Genomic DNA, 7,540 nt, shown 5'->3' with positions numbered 1-7,540 from the left:
CTGCAGATGTAATTAGCAACAGATGAGGTTCATGTACCATTGGCTTATGGACGCAGCAACAAGACTAGGTATGCTCACCTGGCCAAGCTGACAACTGAATCTAACTAACACAGAAGGTAATGATATGGATCTAGTTTTTCTTTTTCATTGATAATCAGAATCTGGGAATGTCTTTCAGGCCTTAGGCTTGTGGGCTCTTCTTAACTGGCATAGTGTTGATGAGGAAAACCATTCCATGCCTCAGAGAACCCATCTCTCCAGTTTCACTCAACCAGGGGCTCTTTTCATCTACTTGTCTTTGCATATGTGGCCCAATTATCTGTCTATACCATCACTCCCTTCTCCATTTGGTTAACAATTCAGAGGATCAGTATTATTGATTTCCCCTTTTGCCTCAGGATCCAGTATGCCTTAACCAGCAATGTTACTGATCCTGTCTTTATTTCAAATCATGGCATTTTGTCAATCAAGGAATGTTTGCATTTTTATTTTACAAAATAATGCATTAAAATCTATATATCTTCATAACTGAGTTTTTTGGTGTCTGCTTACATTTTACACCCAACTTAGCTCACCCATCCCAGCCTTGTCTTTATCTCAGCACATTATCCTGTACAGTACTCATTTCTATATCACTTTGTCTTGTCAAGTTCCTTGTGAGCAGAGACTGTGTCGAGTCATTCTAAAACAATCAGGACAACCTTCCACTGAGTAGTTGTTCAACAAATGGACATTGACTAGGGGAAAGGCACAAATAAGGTTTGATGTAAGAGCTTATATACCACACAACCCCAGTCCTCACAACCCGCCATCAGTCGAGCAGCAGGTCCCACCCACTCCATCCTTCTGAAGGCCCAGCCTCTCCATCAGAGACCTGGAGGACCAGAGGAAAGCCTGAAACATGAGACTTCAAACAAATATATTTTTTATTTTAATTCTTTTGCTTAAGTCTCTCTGATAAATATTAACTGAAAAAAATAAAAATTTATTACCCAAAATGTACCAGGCTAAATAAGTATAAAAGTACTCAAAATTACTGAATTTTCAAATGATGTTTTTTCAAAGTTTGATGCATCCATACTTCTGAAATTATTAAAACTTAAAACTGCAATAAGACTTTTAGAATAGCCTGTACTATTAATGTACTCCCATGCCAATATATATATTTTTAAATGGCTGAACAAGATTCTGTTATACTGATTTATCATAACATACTTAGCTAACCCCTCATTATTGGACACTTAGATGTTTATTTGAAGAGGTCAAAAAGAATAAAGACAGGTGAATTCATGCTTGGTAGCTAAAATGATGCCACTCATGTTAAAATTATATTAATATACTAAAATCCTGGAACAACAGGTATCAACCTTTAAAAGTTTTTAACACATATTATATAAGGAACAATGCCATTAATATTGACTATACTTAGAAAAAGTAAAATAAAATGTCTTTAAAAATATAAGTGATTTTTTTCCCTTAACCAAAAACACCTATAACAACAATTAAAGCAATATATTTCAGGCTTACTTTGTTACCACAGCTTGAAATAACATTCTAATATGTGGTTCAGAAAGGCTTTTTTAAAAAGCTGGCCTAAAATTCTTACTGGAGTTTTAAAGAAGTAAAGTTTTAAATAATTCACTAATGAAATAGCGTTAGCCAGATCTTCATGTGAGTAGTAAGAAGACTGAGAAGCCCACAAGGCTATTCCGTTGGCGCTAAGCTATCCATAGCATCATCAGGTTGCTCAGAATCCCTGCCTTATCATGAAGGAGAATAAAAGGCAAACCAGTTAACAACTGGGCAAGAAAACAGAACCTTTACCTACCAGTGGGTAGGTAAGGTAGGTTCTACCTACCTGTCACTGCCTTTCTGAAAGTTTAGTAGAGGATAATTGGGAAGAAGTCATGAGACTAACCATCGTGGACTTTGGGGGGAGTTACTAGATCTGTGCCCAAATAAAACACAAAGTTGAAAGGAAGGATAGGAACCACGTGAGGTTACTGGCATCCTACCACATTTTCAGGTCTGACTTGAAGCCAGCTTATAAAGCAAGCCCTTTGTTCTAGTTTCAAGCTGCCGGAATGCAACATACCAGAGATGGATTGGCTTTTAATAAAAGGGATTTATTTCATTAGTTCTTCAGAGGAAAAGCAGCTAACTTTCAACTGAGGTTCTTTCTTACATGGGAAGGCACAGGGCAATCTCTGCTGGCCTTCTTTTCAGGCCTCTGGGTTCCAACAACTTTCCCCAGGATGATTTCTTTCTGTATCTCCAAAGGCCTGGGCTGAGCTGTGAGTGCTGAGATGAGGTATGCTGAGCTGCTTGGGCTGTGCTACGTTGCATTCTCTCATTTAAGCATCAGCCACTTAATCAAACATCATTCATTGCAGCAGGCACACCTCCTAGCCGACTGCAGATGTAATCAGCAACAGATGAGGTTCACGTACCATTGGCTCATGTCCACAGCAACAGAACTAGGTGCCTTCACCTGGCCAAGTTGACAACTGAATCTAACTACTATACCCTTCAAATCTCTTCCAGAGATTAGTAACTTGCTTGGAAGTAAGCTTCTTGTCATCAGAGAATCATAAATGTGCAGGAAATTTTCAACGATGCATTGGACAAAAAAGGTAGTGAAGGCCTTGGGCCATAAACCATTTCATTTTTACATGCCCTTCACCTTTCAAAACCTCAAACGGAACGAGAATTTTGAGTAAACAACAACAAAAATATCACAGCCACTAGGGGTAATCATTGCCCCTACAAAGCATACTGGACAAACTCCCATGATACCACATCAAGTCACACATGGATTTCCAGAAGTTGTGGGCCACAGCTTATAAAAGTACCACATGTACTCTGAGTGATGGCCTTCCAGGAAAATCAGATTTGGCTGAATTATTTAATTCGGAACAGAGAATGCAATTTTTATACTAGCCAAAGAATGGATACATTTTATTCACACGAAATAGGCAATTCTAGTCCTTTATAATAAAATGGTTCAACTGTGCACTACACCTTCTCTAAAGGTATCTTCTGCGTCTAGACCACAGGAATGCCTTTTAGGTGAAAGTGTATTACCCTGGTCTCCTTCAGCGCGTCAGTTTTTCTTGGATGGGGTCCAAGAAAGCCTTTCCAAGTATTAGTAAAAACCCTCATTTATTCACATAAAGTGAATAGAAGAATTAGGTTCTGACATTTATTATGTGGTCTCGGAAAAATTATTAACATCTCTAAGCCTGTTTCATCATCAGTAATGAGGAAGATAATCATGGCACTCACCTTGCTGGGTAGAAATGCAGTTTAAATGAGACAATGAAGGAACATCACTTAGCATCTAAATATTATCATTTCCTTGAGTTTATAGGTAATATCAGTTAACTAGTTTAGAATATATAGAGTAATTAAATCTTAGCCAACAAAATTTTGCTACCAAAGGGACTTAGCAAACTGCTTTAACAAAGAGATAAAAATGACCTGTCATTAAAAACACAGATTACTTACAAATAAACATATCTCTGAAATCCTTAAGGATGCTTGAAAATGGTTTCCTTGGTTAAGCTATTTAAGTAATCTCTCTGAAATTGTCTCACTAGTCATTGGTATCAAACTTCAGTGCCTAAATCACTAGTGCAAATATTCAGTATGAATTATTCATTTTGAATTATTCACAAAATCAGAATGAAAAAGATTTGCATAAATGAGATTGTGTTGGTTGCAAAAAATTTTGGCCAATTCCCGAAAAGTTTATTTTTTTCTAGCATTCCAACGAGGACCCTTTTCCTCTTTACATACTATATCATCAACAACCCATGACTTAAACTACCACCTGCATGCTGATAAAAAATCTATATCCAAACTCCTCTTTCCAAAGCTTTAGTTCTAAATTTCCACTGTCTGTTGGATATCTTGGATACCTCCACCTGGATACCCACTAGGCACCTTAAATTCATTATGTCCACATAGATCAGGGTCAAGGCAGGAAAGACATGGTGCACTCAAATGAGGAGAATGAAGACATTATTTATGAAGCTGTGGAGACAGTTAAAAGAAACAAATAAGGGAATGAGAAGCATCCTAGGCTAGCAATGCGTGGAGCCATTATTTACCTCTAGGCCAGAACAAGAAAACTGCCGCTGCTGGAGAGTGCCCCCAACAGGATCTATGGTCTCGTGTAGAAGAATGGAGCTGCCGCCACACCAAGTGCAAAGCAGGGTGGGTGCCAGGGGGAGAAAAATACTCCACCTCACTCTCCTCCTATCCTCTAATCTCTTGCTAAATGCCAGAGGGCAAGAAAGCTCATTTTGATGCAGTCTATATATAGATCTGCCTCCAGGGCACAAACCAAAGTGAAGAAGTCCAAAGCCAAATTTGCTATTTTATGGCACCTATCCCTTTCCTTCCCTCTCCAAATGTGTTCCTCCTATGATATTCACTATTTTGGTTAATAAGCTCACTCACTGGCACAGTCTTTGGTCTCACCACAGCCCTTGTGTCATTGCCTAGACCTGCATAACAGCTCTGATTACTGCTCCTACCTCAAGTTACTGTTCTGTCTAAAGCAGCATCTTATATGTAGTCCAGTAACCTTTATAAAACATAAACTTGAGTCTATATTTTCCCTGCTTCAAAGCCTTCACTGGCCTCCCATTTTCTATGACAAAGTCCAGATTCTTAAACCTGGCATGCAAAATGCTCTTAACAACTGGGCTGCCCAGCATACTTTTCTAGCTTCAACTCCTGCCTTCCTGGACCTCTGCACCTTAGATATTGATCCCCCTTGACCACATTTTCTTCTCTGAACAAACTCTGTCATATCTCCTTGTCTCTATATATGTTGTCCTCTCTGTCTAGAACACTCTCAAATGTCAAGTATGCTGTGAAATTATTTTGTATGCCTGAGGCAGAGCCATTACTCCTCAAAGAACCATGATTACCCTACTATTATAACATGTATTGCCTTGAATTGCAATGAGTTCTTTCCATGTCTCTCTCCCCCACTATACTGAGAATTCCTTGAAGGCAAGGAACATGTCTGAGTTTGCTCGTGGCTGATCCCTCCATACTCAGGCACAGCGCCTGGCACACAGTAGGAGCTAAAATATACATATTTTTTAAATAAAGAAAATGAATAAGGAAGGAAAAATGAACAAACTAGTAGATGAGAGAAGGGTTTGATTTCTCTTTTAATTTCTAGTATAGTGGCATGGTACCCTCCAAATTTAGTACACGCTTAATAAATGTTTGCTGAATAAAATACTGACTGAACTATAGGGGAAAACCCATGAAACAATGAAGGGATCAGGAGTTATTTACTTTAAGAAAAGTTGTGGAAGCTGATCATCTTTGGGGAAAAAAGGAAATGGAGTTGAAAAAGCCTATAAACTTCAGGGAAGAAGTGCCAAGATACATGTGATCATGCAATCTGAGCTTCTCTCAGATCCAAGAACAAAGGGTTCCTGGTTTAAGCTATGGAAGAGTCTGTTCCAGAAAGCAGCTGGGCAGAATTTCCTCACACAAATAGTTCTTAATGTATGGGAAAAAGAAAAGAGCAAAACAACAAGCAAAGGCAGCAAAAGGGAGCAATCAGTGTAAATAGTGGTTTGTTGTTGTTTTAATGCATTGGACAAACCCCGAAAATAAAAATAAAAAAAATATTGTGGGATAAACATCTGCTCATCTGGAACATGATAGAGCCCTTGACAGAATCCGTGGCCTGTTTGTGTCCTCATGTGCCCTAGGTTTATACTTGTGCTTCCAGTGTCTGGACAGCCGAAACAGTGCCCCAGAAAGAGGCCTATCCCAGGCCACAAAGCTCCCCAGTAACGCCAGTGAGGGGTGTGTGTTGGGGGCAGTGGGGGATCTTTCCTCACTTATGTTTGACATAACAAGGGCAACACAGAAGGGAAGAGATACCACTCATACATGCAGAACTGCCTTGCTCTATTTGTACAGGTTTCCACCAACACTATATTTTCACTCTTGCATGTAAAGTGACCACAGGTTATACAATCAGAGGGATTAGCATTTTTTTTCCATTCCTATGATTCTTGGTACCAAGAAACTAAGCACAACCAGTTAAAGGAGTCTGTTTTCTTGTGATAGAGACATGGGAGCTGTGTATCCCTTGAAATCATTCACTAAATCTAGAAGTTTCTGTTAAGAAGAGGTCTCCATGGGAAAATTCTTCTTCAATATTTGGTATCACCTGTTAGATTCTGCCTCCCAGCAGAGTAGAGGTGAGTAGCTGTGGGCCTAGAGATAAAGCTAGAAGGCACAAAAGAGCAATCTTCAGTGGGCAACGTTGGGGAAAACACCTCCCAAGAGTGGATGGCCTCAATTTTCATCCCCATAACTCTTCATCATGTCACCTTAGAGCCTCAGATCACCTAAGTCCACATGTAAGCCCTCTTGACCCAGCTCATCAGCTCAGCTGGTTTACAAGTCTCTCTCTCAGGATTATGCTGGGTCAAAATGGCAATGAACTTTGCCTCATTCTTGACCTTTCTGGCTGTGTTCAGAACCTCTCTTGCTTAAATTCCAATTTCTATTCCTCTTCTCTTTCTTAGGATGGATGCTCTCAGTTTTTCACTGATCTCATGGTATAACTGTCTAAGTCTGGCTCTTTATTAAATATTCTGTGGCTCCTGCTCAGCAGGCTGGTCGGTGCCTTCAGGCAGAGGTGACTGTGTCTCCCACTTCCTTCCCAGACCTTAGTTCCCAGCACCTTGTGATCCACACAGGGAGTGGTGCTCTGGTCATCCATCCAAGCCATGTGATGTCTTCAGATGTGCATTTTCTTTGACCTGCCTCAAGTCCAGAAAAACTGTTATTTATTGTTAGTGATGGCCTATGGGCACATAGCTCTTGATTTCACTAAAGTCTCTCGGAACAGCCAGACACCGACTTACTCTATGTATCACAAGAGGCCACATTTGACAGTTGAGAGTGGCCAATCGGGACTGTTAAGAAAACTAATTATAAAACTTAACCTGGTCCACCTCCAGGGTTGGCTGGAACAGCTCTGGCACTCAGAGCTTCACACTCAGAAGAAAGTCATCGAGAAAACAGCGTAGCTGCAGGCTGGGGAAGGCGTGCAGGGAAGAGCAAGGATTTCACCAGTAGGAAAAGTCCACAGGCTGGCCATAAAAGACATTTCAACATCTTTTCCTTGGGTGACCCCACTCTATGTGTCCACACATCCAGAATAAAAAATGTTCATAAATAAAGATATTTGGTACCAGTTTTGATTTTCTACAGAATTATGTATGAAAAACTAATTTATTCTTATACTTAGGTTATTCCGCTGTTTAATTTTATCAAAAGGAAAAAAAAAGCTGACATCTAGCAATTAAACAAGTTTTTGTCACCAAAGGCCTGTGACACAAATCTTGATGATATTTTATGGGAACATGTATAGCTTTTCTTCATTTGTGGCTATAATTGCTGCTGGAGAAGCCCCAACATGTAAAGGTTGATGCTTCTGAATGTGCTGAAAGATGCTGGAACTAAACCATGCAATGACAGCTATCAAAAT

General features: G+C 39.7%; 1 protein-coding gene, 1 long non-coding RNA gene and 1 pseudogene across 7 annotated transcripts in view; 1 reads left to right on the top strand and 2 right to left on the bottom strand.

The window, feature by feature from the left end:
* The window catches only part of BABAM2 (BRISC and BRCA1 A complex member 2), a 626,549-nt gene that overhangs the window by 199,957 nt on the left and 419,052 nt on the right, over positions 1 to 7,540 (bottom strand). The gene's annotated exons all lie outside the window — the stretch shown is intronic.
* The window catches only part of LOC143677024 (uncharacterized), a 156,949-nt gene that overhangs the window by 99,188 nt on the left and 50,221 nt on the right, over positions 1 to 7,540 (top strand). The gene's annotated exons all lie outside the window — the stretch shown is intronic.
* Positions 1 to 7,540, bottom strand: part of LOC143677019 (single-strand DNA endonuclease ASTE1 pseudogene) — a 65,208-nt pseudogene that overhangs the window by 32,325 nt on the left and 25,343 nt on the right. Inside the window, exon 1 of the transcript XR_013172343.1 lies at positions 4,113 to 7,540. This exon is cut by the window's right edge and continues 25,343 nt beyond it. The product of XR_013172343.1 is annotated as a single-strand DNA endonuclease ASTE1 pseudogene (transcript). The remainder of the gene's footprint in view (positions 1 to 4,112) is intronic.

The sequence above is a fragment of the Tamandua tetradactyla genome, chromosome 3, assembly GCF_023851605.1.
Source record: "Tamandua tetradactyla isolate mTamTet1 chromosome 3, mTamTet1.pri, whole genome shotgun sequence".
In the NCBI taxonomy this organism is placed as follows: Eukaryota; Metazoa; Chordata; class Mammalia; order Pilosa; family Myrmecophagidae; genus Tamandua; species Tamandua tetradactyla.
This window is presented reverse-complemented; position numbering and strand designations above follow the sequence as displayed.